The 20,531-nt window shown below is 41.9% G+C and overlaps 1 pseudogene; it reads right to left on the reverse strand.

Annotated features, from left to right (window-relative positions):
- Positions 1-263: 263 nt before the first annotated feature.
- On the reverse strand, positions 264-12,015 carry LOC100754742 (annotated as a pseudogene).
- Positions 12,016-20,531: the final 8,516 nt, after the last annotated feature.

Consider the following 20,531-nt stretch of genomic DNA (forward strand, 5'->3'; position numbering starts at 1 on the left):
CCAAGTAGAGTGGGGGCAGGGGACACTAGGCTGAGTGAATCCAAGGCTGACTTTCCTGCTCTGGCCTTCATTCGTTTTTTTTTAACTGTGAGTGGCTATGGGAGAAAAAGATCAGCTACTCTCCTATCATGGTGCTCCTTGTGTCTAATGAATTAAAATAAAACTTTATATATGAGTGTGGTGTAGACACCCTTGAGGAGGTCAGAAGTCAATATCGAGTGTTTTCCTTAAGCACACTCTCCCTAGTCCTTTTTTTTTTCCTTTGATAGCAAATTCATTTATTTAGTACTGTTTCCATTTCATATCATCAGGAGGGTTGATTTCAACTTTTCTTTTACCTACATCAGACCAATTGGTACTCAAGACTGTACCACCAGATTCAATAAATGATTTGTTCATGGCACATTTCACTTCATCAACACCATCTGAGTAGTGCTGAATACTGATCTGCTGAAATAACTTGTTTAAAGCTCTGTCACCCTCCAACTTCTCATTCTCTCCTTCCTCTTTGATCTCACCAACCAGTTTATCCCAGTTCCTGGTATAATGAGATGATGATGGATACAGGTTCTTTACATCTGATGTGAGCTGTTTTGGTGTGGCCTCATCTCCTTGTCCCTCTAGCCTTTCTCATCTCACAGCCTCTAGCTTTTTCATTTTAATTTCAATCTTGCTGAAAGTACTTTAAATGTGCTCTGTTCAGGGACTACAGAATGAAGCAACCTCAATTTCAAATTGTAAGCCTCTCCAGAAGGGAGTTTCACCCAAGCAGACAACTCTTTTTCTGAAAATTCCACATTTACATAATCCTTCTGAATATTCTTGATCGCAAGTGTAACGATGACTTGAGATTCCGTTTGATACCTAAGTCACGCTTGATTTTTGACTGAGTTCTCTGAGATGCAGATGCTTCAGATTCTGATCCATTCTGAGTCTCCCGGCACCTTTTAATCCAGATGGCAAAATTTGCATCTGCACTATCTAATTTCTGTCCTTCTGCAAAAGTGTCTAAAGCTGAAGCGCAGTCTTTTCATGGTATTCACACATACCTTTCCTCGGGATAGCAGTAGGATTATTTGGATTGAGTTCAAGAGACTTCTTTACATCAGCAACACCATCATGGTGTTTCCCAAGAAGAAGGTGACAATAAGCTCTCTGACAGTAATACTGTGCATCATCTGGATTCTGTTCCAAAGCCTTAGTCAACTCCGCTGGGATGTTGCAGATCCTGCTGCAGCTGCCGCCATCCCTAAGAGGCACTAAAGTTTGGGCCCCAGCGTTTTCTACCTTGGTTACCACCTCTGCTGCAGCCCCGGGAGGGAGGGGCGGGGGGTAGGGGACTTCTGAAGACACACCAACAGAGCTGCAGTCCTAGGTAGCCAATCTCTCCCTATTTCTTAAGGCAGGGTAGGTCACTGAACCTGTAGCTTACCAATTTAGCTAGGCTGGCTGCCCATCAAGTCCCGGGAATCCTTTTGCCTCTGCTCCCAGCACTGGGATTACAGGCATCTGCTGCTGTGCTCGGCTTTTAGGCTTTTACGTGAGGCTAGGGATCCAAACTTGGGTCCTGAGCTTGCAATGCAAAGAAAGCGTTTTTACCAACTGAGCATTCTCCCCACATCCTTAGCATCACCCCTCACTTTCGCATCCTGTTAGTAGCAATAGAAAGAAGGAAAAAGCAACTGTCCAGAGTATAAGTGAATGGCCTCGAGCCCAGAAGGAAGGAAAGAGCTGATAGAGGGAAATGAGCCAGCAAGAAAGGCTGAGTGAGCTTCCTGGTGTACTTCCTCCTTCCTTCTTCTCTTTCCCTCCCCTTCCCTTCTCCCTCCCTCCTTTCCCTTTCCTCCCCTCTCCTCCCCTCTCCTTCCCTCCTCTCCTCTCCCCTTATCATCCTTTCTGGTCCCCTTTTCTTTTATGCTTGAGTGGTCAGGCAACAAACTTGCTATGAGCACTTGAAGGAAAAAGAGCAAACCTGATGATACTTACATAGTTTTGTTTTTCCTTTTTTTGTATTTTGCAATGATTTAAAAACTTACAGCTAACTTACAGGGGGGGTGGTCTGAATAAGAATGCACCCCTTAGGCTCATATAAGTGAATGCTGCCATGTCTGTTTCCCCTCCACACACACCCGCCAGGAATCAAATATAGGTGCTCATGTTTGTAAGTCAAATGCTTTACCAACTGAGCCTTCTCTCCAGTAGGTCCTGTTACTTCTTAAAGGATACTTACCTCACTTTTGAGGGTTCTATATTCTGGCACCACACATCATTAAGTCAATAACAACAGTTCGCCTGTAAACTATTGGAAAATAGACATACTCTATTGAATTATAAACAACTACTGAATATAGGATGGTATGAATGTCTCCAATTCTAATATAAATATATAATATTTTATAGTAATGTATGAGTAGTTTAAATGCCTTTGTTGAGGGCTAATGTTCAGTCTTTTTTGGATGTCAGTTTGCCTCAATTACTGTGATAAAATATGTGTAAACTATTGGAATCTGGAATCTGACTGGCTCAATCTGAGTCAGATCTAGAGCCAGTACAATCAGGAATGTGTGTGAGAGTCAAGTGAGTGAAGACACACCAGGAGTTAATCAGATGGTGAAATAGTCATCTTTCCCAGTCCTAAATACGGGGAAAGGATAGAGTTTCTGGGATAGGTCTGACATGTCTAGTACTTAAAAGAATATCTGATTATATAAAAAGACATACTCTATTGAATTATAAACAACTACTGAATATAGGATGGTATGAATGTCTCCAATTCTAATATAAATATATAATATTTTATAGTAATGTATGAGTAGTTTAAATGCCTTTGTTGAGGGCTAATGTTCAGTCTTTTTTGGATGTCAGTTTGCCTCAATTACTGTGATAAAATATTATAAACCAGGTGACATTATAGAGAAATTTAACTTCCCTATTTTCTAAATTTCCATTAACATATCAGCATGGTATGAGCATTAAGGAAAATATACATATACATTTAATAAGATACAAAATTTTAATAAATTAAATAAAGAGAAATAAACATAAGAAGGGCACACTGGCTGTAAATGATCTTAAATAAACACTTATAGAGAAACGTTTGCTAGGGCTGGAGATGCTGCCTCAGTGGTGAAGAGCTCGACTAACATGTACACAGCTCTGGGTTACATCCCTGGACCTATATAAACCAAGTGTGGTGGCAAAGGCCTATAATCCCAGAAATAAGGAGGCATTGTCAGCTGGTTCAGAAGTTCAGGGTTATTCTCCACTATACAGCTAGTTGGAGGCCAGCCTGGGCTACTTGAAATTCTGTCTGAATTTTTAAAAATGTTACCAATATTAATGGAAGACTACTTTTAACCATAGTAGGTAATACATGGGATATCTTGTATCGAGGAGACATATTTCCCTAAAACTAATTCTTTTTCTATTTAGTGGATGTAATAGTAAGAACTAAGAATAGTTTTCAATCTAGAAGAATATCACTAAAGCTGGTAAGGTTTTTTTAATATGCCATTAATTGAAAAGCTGTTAGGAAGGTTCCTGGTTTGTGAGGGGGTGATTTTAAAGAACCCCAGGAGGTGCAAGGTCCTAGGGACAAGGTTCTTTGGATTGGGGACTATCTCTCTGTGATCATTTAATGAAGCTTTGGTCTTTAGCCTTTCACGTCCTGTCTGTCGTCAAGCCTGTGAATGCCCACCCTGTACTGACCAGTAGAAACACACTAGTGTTTCTCCCACCACACATTGGTAGTTTGCAAAGTAAGTTGGCTTCAAAAGGAAATTTCAAGAGACCCCAAACCTTCCACTTTTGCTTCATTCTTTCTAGAAAATGAATATCCACTGAACATGAAGGCAGTGTACAGAAGTCAGAACTCAAAATGAGTTCCAGGATAGCCTACTAAAAGAGTTCCAGGATAGCCAGGGCTACATCTTAGGCTGCTCTTCCAGAGGACCCAGGTTCAATTCCCAGCTCGAAACTGTCTGTAACTCCAGTTCCTGAGGGAGCCATCCACATTCTCTACATCTGAGACACTGACGTGATGTTCTCTAACATATACATTTTAAAGAAAGGAACTTGAGAGTTGAATGGTTGCCAAGCCACATCTAGAAGGAAACCACTGGGATCAGCATGAAGAAACAGATACTTGGCAGGGAACGGGGAATGGGCAAGAAATGGGAGAAAGAAGGTTTGGAAGCAAACTATCTGAGGCATTGAAATATTTAGCTTGGGCTGGCCCTGGCTGGTCCCAAAGTCAGCCATTCTTCACCTGAACAATCTGTAATTTCTGGCTACTTCATATAAACTCTAATAGCCAGGGTATCTGAAACACTGTCCTCTCAGTGGGTGAGCTGGGTAAATATGGTTAGGGACTGTCAGTGACAACTTGGGCAGCTACTGTGGCATCCCCTGGCTTATGGCCAGTAGTTCCTGCAAAGAATCATAAATCATCAGTGTTAAAACTATTGCTGTGTAGATAGATGGTTCAGTCATTTTGCCACAGTGCTTTCAGCCTCCTGCTGAGTTCTGAGTCTCAGATGGCTCAGAGAAAAGCCTGCTAATGACTGCTTCGCTAACATGCAGCTCTAGAAAACACGCTTGATTTCACTGCATCTCAGGCCTGAGATGTTACACTTCGATATTTTCTGCCTTGTTTAAATCTACAATGCCCGCACCTTTGATCCCAGCCCTCCAGAGGCAGGAAAATCTCTGTTTGAGGCCAATCTGGCCTACAAAGAGAGTTCCAGGATAGCCAGGGCTACACAGTCAAACTTTGTCTTTGAAAAACAAAACAAACAAGCCAACAAAATACAGCTCTTCTCTTTTAACCTGTAAATTGCTTTATGCTTCATTACCAAGTGTGTTGCAGGTAACGTACATATGAGGAAAGAAGAGCATGTGTCTATCCTCAGATATTTCTACCTAATTTGTCTTAAAAAGTAAGAGCAAAGTTTGTTAATTAACGATAGAACATTTATAATAAGAACTCAATAAACAATATGCAGATATCTGCTCAGGAAATGAATGGTGGCAGGTGTGCATGGGGACAAAGAGGAGCAAAGGAGATGCTTAGGGCATTTCATAAAGGAAGTATATTAATCCCAAAGGATGAAGAGACATCAGAGAAATAGTCTATCAGTATAAACGCTATCCCTCTGAAACTATAGCCAAAATAAATTTTTCTGAAGTTGTTTTTTGGTCACACTATTTCACTGTAGCAACAGAAAAGTAGCCAGTTCAAGGGTTGAACACGGCCTGCAAAGCATTATCCCTTCAGCAGGGTGAGTCACACCTAGGAGGTCTTGGAAGTGCAATCAGGCCCTCTGCCTATATCTCAGGATTAAGGCTCCTCCCACATACCCAAAGCACTTGGAACACACAACTATGACATCAGCCAATCAGGAGGTGTGGCTTGTGGCATATCTAGAAAGAAAGATTCTGCCAAGCCCTCAGAATGCAATCGAAATGTGACCAGCTCAGGCCTTGGGTATGCAAACGAAGAAAAGTCCCACTGTTCTGACAGCTCTTCTGGACATCAGACACTTGTCCACTGCTGACACCACGGCAGCATAAACCCCAGGGAAAATGAAACACCACAGTTCAACTTAGCCCAACCTCCATGCAATCTTCCAGGACCCAAGACAAAAAGAGAGTTTCTAAAATCTCATCTTCTTTTTCTCTGTTTAGGCATGGGAACCTCCCCTCCCCACTTTTAAGCTACTCATTTATCCGTATTCTTAGATCATTGTGTTTTTAATCAACTTCATTTTAGCACAGGACAAAACTGTCCCTGTGCAGATTCAATACACACATCTTCTCACCCCAGACAGGGATCTCACAACAGAACAAAGTACAGATACCATAAAAGTCCAATTTGGGGAACCAATGGATTTTATTGGGTTACTTACAGGATTATGGGCAAGGGACTACTTACAGGAACAGAAATGACTCAACCACAAAAGCTCACCCCAGCATAGGTAACAGCTTACAAAGCTAGGAACCTGGAGAACACTGCACAGCCTGCAGGCAGCTCAACAAGTTGCAGAGTGTCCTTTCCAGGTGCCTCCGTTGGTCTAAAGTTCTTCCAGGCAGCTCCTATGGCTTTTGCTTCTTCCAGGCAGCTGGTCTGGTGGCAGCTCAGCTTGTCTGAGAGGATTTCTTGTCTTTCTTTTATCTTATTTTTGTTTGTTTATTTTTTGAGATAGAGTTTCTCTGTATAACAGTCCTGCCTGACCTAGAACCAGCCCTGTAGACTAGGCTGGCCATGAACTCACAGAGATCCACCTGCCTCTGCATCCCAAGTGCTGGGATTAAAGGCATGAACCACCAAGCTCTGCCAACTCTCAGATTTTATTGCTTACTCTGGTAGGGAGGGGCCTAGTGAATCTGGTCATTTTCAGGGACTTCTTGAAGCCATTTTGAGCTGTTTGCTTTCCTGTATAAGGAGCTTCTTGCAGGACGGAAATTGTTGCCTGACAGTAATATATATTGTCTAAGTATTAAATGGGAGTTCATATAGGTAACAGGGATACACGTGGCACACAGTAAATGCTCAATACTCTTAGCTCATTTATATATGTGGTTAAGTTTTTCAGCAAATACCAGAGCTAAGAAGGAGGACTGGGTTGATAATGCTTTGCTACTGTGTCTGGCCAAGCTGCCACCATGACCTCTTCACTGCTTTAACTGCATCAGAGAGTGAGTTTGCTTTTAACACTTACCCTTCAATACATGCCCCATGGCTGGAGTATGAGACAGCACACAGGGAAAGCCCCAGTTTGTCCCTGTGCTGCCCTACAGTTACACAGGCTCTCTTGGGAAGGATTCTCTCTTTTACTTTCAGTCTCCAAAGAGACCATCAGAACATGCATACTTTACATAGTTCTGCTTTTCACAGTTCGTTATATTCGGTTTCACTTCTGTTTAAAATGTCCATAGGTTATATTTAAAACGTTCTCAAGACCAGTGTGACTGCAGTTCTTGAGTTACTGTGAGAGATGGTTATTGTTAGCAACCTAGGAAGAGATTGAGTTCAGCTTTGTGAGTGTCCATTGTGTGTGTGTGTGAGTGTGTGTGTGTGTGTGTGTGTGTGTGTGTGTGTGTGTATGTGAACATAAATAATGCACGTATGCACATGTACACAGTATCCAACCAGGCACACCTATGTGAGTTGCATCACAGAGCTGACCTTTAGAGAGCCCCCTACAGCGGGAATAATGCATAGCTGTATAACTGAACTTGCCAACTGTGAAGCAAACTATTTTTTATTCTTTAATTACTACTCATATTTACATATCCATCCCCCCATTCCCTTGCCCTCTCATCCTCCCATGTTCCCCACCAATACCCCCAACCCACCCCCAACTCCTCCCCAGGGATAGTGAGGCCCTCCACGGGGGACCTTCAAAGTCCATCATATGATTTGGGGGAGGGCCTAGGCCCTCCTTGCTGTTTCTGGGCTGCAATAGTATCCCTCCATAGGGAATGGGCTCCCAAAGTCCATTTGTGCTCTAGGGATAAAGACTGGCTCCACTGTTAGAGGTCCCATAGACTGTCTTGGCCTCCTAGCTGGCACCCATATTCAGAGGGCTTGGTTTGGTCCTATGCTATTTCCCCAGCTTTATGACTAGGGTCTCCATGCTCTCAGTAGGTCAGGTCCACTGTTTCTGCAGATCTCTCCATCCCTGTCTTGGCTCCTTTGCTCATCCCTCCTCCCTCTCCACAACTGGATTCCAGTAGTGTGGTTCAGTGCTTAGCTGTGGGTGCCTGTTTCTGGTGAAGCAGACTCTTAAGGATCACTACGTTGCTAGACAGGGGAGAAAAAACACTGCCTATCCCTCAGACCAAACAGCTTTATAGTTTTTGTTCTTTTGCATAGGTTTTTGTACACTTTCCAAGTTGATTTTTCCAAATGGTAGCAAGTGTGGGCTTTGTTTACATAATTGTAAAATTGCTTTGGCATGTCTGTCTTAGAAACATTTGTTGAAAAGTTCACTCTTTCCCCCCTGAATTACATAGGCACACTTGTGAAAGAAAATCAGCTGATCATAAGCATAGAATTTTTTTTTACTTATAATTCAATTTAACTGATTTTTTTTGTTCCACACCAGCTTGATCATTGTAGTTCTGTAACAACTTACTCCCAATCAAAATCTCAGCTGTTCCTTTTTGTCTGTTTGTTTTGTTCTGTTTTGTTTTTTCAGAAATCAGTAAGCTGGTCCTAAAATTCACATAAAATTCCAGGGAGACAAATAACCAAAACAACTTTAAAAGAAGAAAATGAAGTATGAGATGAAAACTTCCCAACTCCAAGACATCCCTCTTCCCCAGTCTATAAAGTTGACAATAAAGGTTAGCCACCCCAAAGGCTGACTATGATCAACACACATTCATTGTATGCATGGACACTCATAATGAAACTTCCTACGCTCTTGCTGTGCAAAGGTAACATGCTGAAGAATGTACGGGAGACAAACATGGAGAAAGACAGAGCAGGAGAGGGAAGGACAAAAAGGACAGGAAGGGAGGTGCATGCTTAGGCACCCCCGAGATCTTGAGCTTCCTGATGCTGTGCCCAAAAGACCACTTGAGCCAAGGTAACTCCAAGGCCTGAAAGCATTGGTCACATTGCATCTGTAGCCAGGAAGCGCTTTCTCCTTTTTCTTCAATCTGGGACCCTAGCCCACTGAGAGTACTGCCCATGTTTCAGGTGAGTCTTCTCTCTTTGGGTGAACTTCCCTGGAACCACCTTTCTAAATCCAGGCAAGCTGGCAATGAGGGTTAACCATCACCTGCTGTGATTCCCTGAACTGTGAACTCTGTGCAAACAGGCTTCTCTCTTTTCTTGTTTTCCATGGCAGGGACTTCCCATGTTTCCCAGCACCTAACAGATGCTGAATATGTTGATGGAGAGACTAGATGCAGGTGCCCAGCTCGCTTGCTCTTCATTCCCTCTGCCAGGAACCTGCAGGTGTTAAGATTGTACTTTGAAGAGAGTTCTTCATTTTTCCTTGGTAATTTGGAGTAGAGAAATGAAGAATCAGTTTTAAAGCCCTAGTCTTGGGCTTGACTAGGAGAAGGGCTCCCTTTGCTCCTGGTGATGCTGGCAGCAGATTGGCAAATTAACTGGGATGTCAGACATATTCTTCCCAGGGAATGGTGTGCTCTGCAGTGTTCACACTGCTTGCTGGCACACAGAGACGGTCATTGTCACCAGAACTAGGATACTCGAACAAAACCTCTTTCCATGTCTCCTTGTAGAAATAACTCGTTCTTTTCCTGGCATTTCATTACTGTGAGAGATTTAACCCAAATTATTATGTAAAGGGAAGAATTTTTTGGTGACATGTGGTGCTTTTGAAACTTGGCTTCTCCATTCCACATAGAGGGATACTCCCTCAGCCTAGGCACACAGGGGAGAGCCTAGGCCCTATCCCAAAGGATATGACAGACTTTGAAGACCCACCATGGAAGGCCTCACCCTCCCTGGGGAGCAGAAATGATGTGGGTTGAGTAGGGTGTCAGTGGGGGGCAGGGGAGGAGGGGAGGGAAAGGGAACTGGGATTGACATGTAAATTAGAAACATCTTGTTTCTAATTTAAATAAAAAAATAGAGAAAACAAAAAAGAAACTTGGGCTTCTCTATCCATCCTAGTCTTCTGACATCTCTGTTTAGTGTATTCTTGTGCTTGGGTTCCTAAAAATTTTTGAAACAGACTTTTCTCTTCTAACTATCTAGTGTTACTGTATGATAAAATTGAGGTCCAGGAAATGTCTGGGCTGGGCAACCACAGACCTTGTCACCTGTGCCTTGTTCAGCCTTTTGCCACCACTATCTGCTGGACATGTGTTCTCATGATCACATAGGATATGGTGTCTAACTACATGACTGGGGTCCTGTAACTCCTAGGAACACATTTTTAAAAGGTAATAACTGCTCTCTTTTGCTTCTTCAGTGTTGTAGTATTGGATGTGAATAGTGTACTACAACTGTTTCACAATTAAAACCATCTAGGACAGCCCATCCATTAACGGCTCATTCCATCCTGTTCAACATAGTTCACTCTGAGTGACTTGCCCACTACATGTACAGCCCTGTCCACAGATCCTTTTAAAACAGGTCTTTCTTTATGTTTATGTATGTGTGTCTATGTGTATGTGCTTACAAGTGCATGGTGAAAAAAAAAGGCATTAGGTCACCTAAACGCTGGAGTTAAAGACAGTTGTGAGTCATGTAATGTGGATGCTGGGAACTGAACTCAGGCATTCTAGAAGAGCAGTGAACACTCTCAGCCCCTAAGCCATGTCTCCAGTGCCCTGTGAGAGCTCTTACAGCTTCAAAGATGGATGTCATGGGGATTCTATTGTTGACACAACCACTGATAAGTTTCTTTTTACATGGGTTCCCTTTGTCTTTTCCTATCATAACCACCATTAAATTTTAGTTTGAAAGGAAATAGCAGATAACACCCGATTATATGGTAGAACATTGTAGTCTTGCTTGGGAGCTAAGCCCACACGGCTGGCTCTAAGATGTGGGGAAAGTTTGAATTGCACTCCAGGTGTGGAGCAATCGCTTGTGAAACAAGTTTGCCAAAGATATGTTCCCCTACTTATCCTCCAGTTAAAATATAACTCTTAAAAGTAGCTTTCAGAGTCACATTTTCCCTGTGGGGCCAGTTCAAGCAGGTGACATCTGAAATCACCAGATGGTGACATTGCAGATAAGTGGTCATAGAATCGCGTTTCCTAGTCTCTGGCAGCACCCTTCAAAGTTTTAAAAACCCTCAGGAGGCAGGAAGTGATAGTGAAACAAATCAAAGGTTCTTGTTTGATCGTGGATGAGGAGCGGGCACAGGCAACCCCTCCCCTGCTGAGGAGCTATTGAGAGTTGATGGCTGCAGGGAGGGGAGTCGGTTTTCTTCAAGGGTGTGGTACCTTGTAGATGGACCATGCCCCAATGGATGCATACCATTGATAATTTGGACAGTATAATACACACACACACACACACACACACACACACACACACACACACACACATATGACATTAAGTTGGAAGGCAAATGTGAATGGTACGTGTAGGAGGAGTTAAAATATGATTGAAATACATTGCACGCATTTGTTAAAATCTCAAAGAAAAATTTTTTTTAAAGAATCACTGGTATTCATCCTGAAGTAAATGTGTGAATAAAATCACAAAATTTAAAGTTTATCATGAATGGGATTATGAACCCAACATTTATGTTTTATAGGTACTTCATGTGAAATAATTATAAGTAATAAAATTAAATTTTTAAAAAATACTTGTCCGGAGCAGAAAGAGTAAGAGGTGGAATGTGGGAGACACTGTCAGTCAAGAGTCGTCTGAGAGACAGGACTGTAACCACGTGCTTGAAGACTAGAATTGGCAGCAGAGCAAGTCTGTATGATTAAATCTAGGCTATAGCATTGCAACTTGAACTTATTCATGTTGATAAATGTGACTTGGTGTGAATGATTTATCAAAATACAACAGAGCTGTGTGTGCAGCAGAGCTACGAGAGAAACCTTGAGGCTGCTCAGGGCTATCAGGCCTGGATGTGACTGTGGTTGCTGTGGGTATAAGGAGGGTCTACTTAAGGATAAAGAAATAAAGTCGATAAAGTGCAACCAGTAATTATCCTAGAAACCTGGTGTTTGTAGAAGTCCTCACTCAACACTGATGTGTGTGTTTGTATGTATATTGTGTAATCCATGTTATAGGGCCTGTGCACAGGCACTTAGAGGTCAGGGGCCAGCATCTGGTGTCTTCCTCAGTTGCTCTCCACCTTAATTTTTGAGACATGGTCTCTCTCTGAACCTGAAGCTTACTGATTCTGCTAGGCTGGCTAGCCAGTGAGTGAGCTCCAGGGACCTACCTGTCTCTAGCTCCACAGTATTGGGGTTACATTTGTGCATCACTGAACTCCGTACTTTCAACGGGTACTGGGGATTGAATTCAGGTCCTTGAATTTTTGCAACAAGCTGAGGAGCCATGTCCCCAACCTCTCCACACTGATGTTTGTTTAGTACTCCATATTGAATCTAATCCATACAGTAAGATAGTGTTTGATGCTTTAATTATTCCTTCATTTTTCTAATAAATATTCATTGAGAGCTTATTTTTATCAAGCATTGCTCTAAACTCTGGATACCATAAAATAGAAAAAAAAAACCAGAATATCTAATCTTTTGGACTTTGCTCAGTTAATATGAATTCTTTCTGACTCTGGAATACTTGTCTGTGAATACATCAAGTGGGCCTGGGAAAGAATAAATCCAACAGTTACATGGCACAAACTAATGGGGCTATAGACTTAATACAAAATTCCTATAGTATTCTTGGAGGCTCCATATTTCTTTCTTTTTTCTTCCTTTCTTTTATTTGTTCTTTCTTTTCTTGTTTTTTTTTTTTGAGACAGTCTTTCTATATAGCCCTGCTTTCTAGCTTCATTCTGTTGCTGTGCTAAAACAGTCTGAAAAATAATAACTTAGGGGAGAAATGAGTTTATTTTAGTTTACAGATTATAGTCAATCATAGAAGGAAGTCAGAGCAGGAACTCACGTAGAAAATTGAAGGAGAAACAATGGAGGAATGCTGCTTGCTGGATTGCATGCATGCTTGTATCTATCTAGGTTTCTTAGACCAAGTAATAGTGCTCCCCACAGTAGGCTTCATCCTCCCAAATCAAGACAGTTCCCCAGAGACATGCGCAAAGGACAAACTAATCTAGGAAATCTCTCAATAGAAACTTCCTTCTCAAGTGACTCTAGGCTTTGTCAAGTTGACAGTTTAATCTAGCTAGGACATCATGATTGGCCTAGAACTTACTATGTAGCTCAAGCTGGTCTTGAACTCAAGACCCTCCTGCCTAGCCCTCTTGAACATTGTGATTACAACAATTATGTGCCAACAAGCCAATCCACCAATCCACTTATTTTTTGATGAATAAAAGCCAAGCTACAGTGCTATTTATATAGTATAATCTTACTTTTCACACACACACACACACACACACACACACACACACACACACACACACACACACGATGCCCTGAAGACTTGTAAAGTTAAACTTGAAAGGTCACTATAAGATAATGAGTACATGTTATCATCTTCGTCAGGATTTCCTGTCGTGTACAAGTTTTATATGGTGACTGTGGCATTATAACCAGAAAACACTCTTTAAAAAGTATATACATTTATCTGGGCAGTGGTGGCACACGCCTTTAATCCCAGCACTCAGGAGGCAGATGCAGATGGATCTCTGTGAGTTCAAGGCCAACCTGATCTACAGAGTGAGTTCCAGGATAGCTAGGGATGTTTCATACAGAAACCCTGCTTCAACTCCCACCCCCCCTAAAAAACCATATATATGTTCAGGTTGGAGAGACAGCTGATAATGCTTTCATAGGACCCAAGTTCCATTCTGCACATCCATGTCGGGCAACTTACAAATCTTTAAAGACAGCTCCAGGGGATCTGATGTCCTCTTCTGGTCTCTTTGAACACCTTCACTCATGTGGCATACATACACATGGACACATACATATAAATAAAATTAATCTTTAAACACTATATGCACACATATAAAACATAAGTACACATACATAATTTAGAATTTTAAAATAGAATTCAACATTTCTTATTATTAATTACTGCTTTTAGTTTCCTTAAATGTTAGATAAACTAGACTATTCTAATCTAGTAGTTCAAGCCCTAGAACTGCAGATGTATACATATACATATATGCATATATATTAATCTTAAAAGTGTTATACACATAATTCATTCATTCACCTTTATTCATCCTGCATGAGAGAAACAACAAATGTGAGATTTTTCCCATGTACTGACTTGACTTCACACAATAACAGGGCAATAAAGTAGGGAGTTGGGTGTTAGTCATTTATCTGAAAGATGATCCCAGAAAGCTGCATAAAGGAGTGAAGAAATAGAATAAGAAGGGAGGAGACACCAGGCTTGCACTAATGAAGAAGCAGCTGCTGGGGCCTCTGTTTTGCTCAGAACTCCAAAAGAATAAGCAGAATGTTCCGCTGGTTGTTTCTTCAAGAGGCAAAGCAGATGGGATCTTCAGTCACCAACCCCTTGTTAGTTAGGGGTCACTTCTAAAGGCATCAGTTTCCTAGGATCATTTACAGGGCACATGTTAAGGATGTTGGCAACCACCAGAAAAATCACTGAGTTAGAGGGAGGGCTGGTCTTAGACGAGATTCCAGCATATTGAGAACACAGAAAAGCTCTCTGATGGACTTAAGGGACAAAGGACAGAACTGGATATATTTCTATAACAGCTACAATCCCAGTGGCTTTACACAGAGCATCTTCCTTTCTGTTTATATACTTCTTTGCATGCATCACTGTCAGACAGCTCTGCTACTGTTAGTTCTGCCATCTCATGCCCTCTGCTTTCTGGCCACATAGATACAGGGAAAGGGTGCAGAAGATGGATGTAGAATGGGATGTTGGTTGGCCCAGCCTGGTAGCAGAGGTACTTAGACATACCTTGCACTTTCCAAAATGATTTAATGGGTCTCCACCTACCTGCACTGAATGTTTTGAGATTCATTGCTCCTGTATGTTCAAGAAGAGAATGAAGATGTTGGCCAGTATCTAGCAATACCCTGATGTGCATTTCCCTTCCTTGTCTGGACTCATTAGCATCTCTTAGTTCTCTTAGTATCTAGTATTTTGTACACATTACAGTTTTCACAGAGTAAGCTTGAGTCTGCTGTACAGACTATTTCAGAAGCAATTGAGTCCACATAGTGAAGTTTTTAATAGTGAAGGGTACAGAAGAGAAACTACTTACCCTCCATCTTTGCTCTAGTGTGATGAGTGCTACAGATGGAGTAAAAACAGCTAAGGGTCAATGCTGGACTACCTTGAACCAAATAAGTAACTTGGGATACAGCAACATCTGGATCTGGGGGGAAAAGTTTTCTTTTCGTTAATGTTATCCTACAACTGCTCAAAGCTAAGTCTTTGGTTGAACAGAGAATAGACACTCACCTTTCCCTATCCATGTGGAGTCCGCTTTAGGAAACCCTTCCCTCCCACTTAGGTAATCAACAGTCAGAGATTCTCAAGCCCTACAGATATATCTGCATGTGACACACACATCTTAGCACATCTTCAAATTGTCAGATTTAATATCCAACATAATGTGAAATATTCACCCAAGTAGATTTAGAATAGCATTCAGCACATGGCAAATGAAATTGTTTTGAGGGATTTTCTTTTTTCTTCTTTCTTTTCTTTTCTTTTTTTTTTTTAAGACAGTCTCCTGTGTCCCAGGCTGATCTTGATCTCCTGATCCTCCTGCCTGCATCCTAATACTTTTGTTGCTGCACAGTAAGGGACTCATAGCCATAGAGAACCGATTGTACTTTTGTACATATGTCATTAGATTCAATAGACACATATATTCATAAAATGCTCTACACAATGTAATGAGTCCATTTGGGATTGAATCTTGGACTAGAATTTCTACTGGTAAGTGCCCTCTAGTTAAAACTCCCCGTCTATCAATTTTATTATCTTGTCTCCCCTCAAAGAAGCACAGGAGAGCTGTGTCTCTCTGGCTAACCAGGCAGGCATGTGTCACCAGAATTGAGCAATTGCCATCAGCCATATCAATTAAATCCCTAACCTAGGTAGACTCAGAAAAGAAACAACACAGGTCTTGTTACCCAGCCCAAAGAAAGCATACTCCTGTAGTCAATCTCATCTCACCCACAGAACCATAAGCATTTCTCAGCTCTAATGTTTCTGGGGTGAGAGGCACTTTGGGTATTTATTATACACCAGAGAGCAGTTGAGCACATGCCATTTAAAAGGCTGCATTTTCTAGCTCACAAAATAGCTCATGGTGCTGAAGGACAGGGAAGTCTTTCTTCCAGTAAGTTTTTTTTTTTTTTTCAAATCTGCTGGGAGCTGGGGAGCTAGAACTCAGTTGGCAGAGTGGACTTGAGGTCAATCTCCTGAACCCCCAGAAAAGGGTCTGGTGCAGGGGCATTCCCTTGTAATCTCTAATCTCTTCTCTGGGAAGATGGAGACAGGCGCATTCCTGCCGGGCAGTCAGCAGATTTAAATCAGTGAGAGTCTGTCTCTAAAAACCAGGTGGATAGAGAGTGCAGAAGATGCCTGAGGTTAATCTCTAGCCACAGTTTTAGAAAAACCAGCTGTTACAGGAAAAAATGTCTAGAAAAGAATTGCTACTATTTCCTATGAGGTGCATGAGACAACAGTACTAAATGGTTTCAGCAAAAATTTCATCATGCATTCATGAATTCCTTTATTTATTAATTCTGCAGGGATTTATCAAGTGTCTGTTGTAGATCAGAATCCCCTCTTTTGGGTGATGTCTGGAGAAAGGAGATTCATTAGCAAGCTGGTAGCTACTTTCCTCATGGCTGTGATAAAAGCTTGGCCAAAAAAAAAAAATTCAATTTAAAGAAGGAAAGTAGATTTTAGCTAACAGTTTAAGTGGCTATTGTCCTTCAGAGTGGAGAAAAACATGGTGGCAGAAATGTGGGGTGGCTCATCACAGTCAAGAAGTAGAGAACAGATGGAAAGTGGGGCTGGGAAAAGAAAGCTCGGGTCATAGTGGCCCACTTCCTCCACTGAGGTTCTGTCTTAAGGCCCATCAACAACTAGGCACCAAGTGCTCAAACTCATGAGCCCCTGGGACACATTCACATCAAACCACAACAGAACTGAGGTTGACCAGATTATTCACTGTGCAGCAGCTGGAACAGTGAACCACTGGACTCTTGATCCAGACCATTGCTTTCTGGCTTTTTGTTGTTGTTTGTTTTTGATGACAGGTTTTCCTGGCGTAGTCCTGGCTGTTCTGGAACACATTCTGTAGACCAGGCTGGCCTCGAACTCACAGAGATCTATCTGCTTCTGCCTCCTGAGTGCTGGGATTAAAGGAGTGTGCCACCACTGCACCACTGCTTGGCTTTTTTTTTTTTTTTTTTTTTTTTTGGTGGAAGGTTCACACATTGCTTTCTGAATTAAAGATTAAAGCAATAACAGTAAGAATGAAGTTCCTATCTTTTTGTTTCTGTACCAGAAATATTCTAAGCAGCCATTTCTCTTTGCTGATATGTGAGATGATGAGGTCTGATGAAGAATAAGTAGCTACACAGCTGTGGCCTGGGCAGAATTATCTCCCAGACATATTTTTTCTATTCTTTCAACTTGGCCCTCCCAACATGACTGTAAAGCAGAAACCTTTACCACTTCAATTTTGCAGGACTAGAAGCAGATAAGAAAGATGGCTTCAGCTTGTTCAGCTTGGTGTGGTTATGCTTGTATGGTACACACTTTTTAATCCCAGCCACTGAGGAGACAGAGACAAATGGATCTCTATGAGTTTGAGAACAGTTGGTCTACATGGCAAGACCATGATCAGAGCTACATAGTAAGACCCCATCTAAAAGAAAGAAGGTTTTATTGGCGGGACCATGGGATCATTTTGTGTTAGTGACACAATTGCCATAGACATGATAACACATTAGAAAAGAGGTTTAGATAAAAAGAGAATGGCTTTTTTTCCCCACCAAAAGATTCCTAACTGAAGTGGGGAGTGTGGGGGATGGTTCAGCAGGTAAAGACACTTGCCTCTAAGCCTGATACCTTGAGTTCAATCCCCGAGTCACACATAATGAATGGAGAGAATCAACTCCTGCAAGTTTTACACACACACACACACACACACACACACACACACACACACACACACACACACACACAGAAAGAGAGAGAGAGAGATAAAATACACACACAAAGATAAAAAACACACACACACAGAGAGAGAGAGAGAGAGAGAGAGAGAGAGAGAGAGAGAGAGAGAGAGAGAGAGAGAGTTGACTCTATATTCTGCTTTTTGTCATAAATAAGAAAGTCTCTATGCTGGACCTAACATAGAGGTCTTCCAGCATCCCTGAGGCAGTAGCAGGTTAACTTGATAGTGTCTAGAAAGGATAAAAACACAGTCTTTGCCTGGTTCTTGATGGGACCACACAATGCTGTCAGAACTTGAGATAGAAGAATTTGATTCAGATCCCCTGATGTTAAATACTATTAATATTCCAACAGACACCGTCGACTTCTCCTGGTTGGCAATGGTTGTTTTCAAAGAAAAGGGTATTTGGATGGAATTTTGAAGGATAAATGGAATTTTAACAGAAGACTAAGGAAGAAAGAACGTTCCAGAAGAGGGAAGTCTCTATGTTGTACAGAGGCTGAAGCCAGGAAGCAGAGTGTGCTCTGCTGCTGAGCAGTGCCCTGCAGCAGTTCCCTGGGGCCTGGAGTGAGAGGTGAGGCTAAGGATTCGGGCAGAGGCCAGGACACAGGTGCACTGGGAGCATTGGGCTCACAGGGAAGTCACATGATCGGGAACAGTGTGTAGATGGTCTGGAGGAATAAAGTCCCTCAGGAACAGTGTGTAGATGACCTGGAGGAGTAGAGTTCCTGTGGAACAGTGTGTAGATGGCCTGGAGGAGGAAAGTCCCCATGGAACAGTGTGCAGATGTTGGAGGAGGAAAGTCCACCTGGAACAGTGTGCAGATGTTGGAGGAGGAAAGTCCACCTGGAACAGTGTCTAGATGCTCTGGAGGAGAAAGAGATGCAATAAGGAGCAGTTGGGTGATCTATTAAGATGATGAGGACCTGAACTTTGAAGTTTCTGTAGTTTTAACATCAACACTTTAAATTAATGTCCAGGAGAGTAGCTCTTAGCCCAGAGCTCCCCCAGCCTGGCCAGCTCCATGTTTTGTTCCTAGTCTTGAGCGTTTTACTTTGTAAACATTCTGTACCTGTAAGAAGCCTCTTTAGATCAGAGATACATTCTTGCAAAGATGCACTTGAATTAGAGGAATCTTTTCTTTTTACTAGTTTAAGTTAACATGTAAAACTGGATTTTATTATGACAATTTTATATATAGTTTGTTCTTAATTCCCCCTCATCTACTCCCCTCCTTTTAGCTGTCACCCTCTTGGTAGTTCCCTTCCTGCCTCCCAACAACACCATACTTCCTTCACAGCGTGTGTATGACATTGCCCTCTATCTTGGCTTTCCTTCCTTTAAGACATCACCTTCCCTCTGTTATGGTGACTTGAAGGCTTTTATGATCCTTGTACTCCTCTGCACACACGTGTGTGAGCACACACACACATACACATGGTAAAACCTAGGAACTGCTTCTTCTTCTTCTTCTTCTTCTTCTTCTTCTTCTTCTTCTTCTTCTTCTTCTTCTTCTTCTTCTTCTTCTTCTTTTTCTTTTTTTGCTTTTCGAGATAGGGTTTCCCTGTGTAGCTTTGGAGCCTATCCTGGCACTCCCCCGGAGTGCCAGGCTGGCCTCAAACTCACAGAGATCCGCCTGCCTCTGCCTCCCAAGTGCTGGGATTAAAGGCGTGCGCCCCAAGCCTGGCTAGGAACTGCTTCTTATGAGAGGAAACTTGTGGTGTTTTTCTTTCAGGGACTTGCCTATTTTGTTTAACACGGAGACTTTCAGTACCACTCATTTTTCTTCAAAAGTCATGACTCACATTCCTTTCCACTGAATAAAATCCTGTTGTGTATTTTCTTTATCCATCCATCTGCTGATGAACACCAAGGCTAGTTCCACTTCTTAGCTATAGTGACTCGTGCAGCAATAAACAGGAGTGGGCCCATGGTTCTGTGACAGGGCTTAAAGCCCCTTGGGTTAGCACCTGGGAATGCTAGAGCTGGGTCATAATGTAATTCCACTTTTAGCTTTATAGGGAAAATCAATACACATTTCTGGGTTTCTCTTCCCTCACATCCTACCAACATGTGTTGTCCTTTGTTTTCTTCATGTCAGCCATTTTGACCAAGACAAGAAAGCTAGAACCTTGAGTGAAAAGTGTCTCTGTGTTTAAAAGTTGGTACTTCACTTTAATTCCAACACTTAGGAGGCAGAGGCAAAACAAAACAAAACAGCAACAACAGAAACAAACAAACAAAACAAACAACAATAACAACAAAAACAAATAAACAAAACAAAACAACAATAACAACAACAGAAACAAACAAACAAAAGCTTGTATTGCTCCTGAAGAATAGTAGAGTCTTCCTGGCACCCATATCGGGCAGCTAACCTGGAACTCAGCTCCGTATCCAACCTCCAAGGGCTCCTGCATTCATAGGCACATAACCACGTAAAGACACACAAACCTTCACATAACTAAAAACAAAATAAATCTGAAGTGAAAAAAGAAACAATAAGATCAGAAAATAATCCCCCCCCAAAGACTCTCAAAATAGTTGTAATTTGCATTTGGCAGGTGGCTAACGACAATGAATGCTTTTTCAAATGTTTATTGGTCATTTGTGTTCCTCCTGAGAACTCTTCCTTAGACAGATGTTGATTGGAAGATTTGACTTTTGGTGTTTGATTTTTTCCTTTCTTTACCCATCTAGACAGTAATCCCTCCCTGACACACAGTCGCCAGATGT

This window comes from Cricetulus griseus, chromosome 3 (genome assembly GCF_003668045.3).
Source record: "Cricetulus griseus strain 17A/GY chromosome 3, alternate assembly CriGri-PICRH-1.0, whole genome shotgun sequence".
NCBI lineage: Eukaryota > Metazoa > Chordata > Mammalia > Rodentia > Cricetidae > Cricetulus > Cricetulus griseus.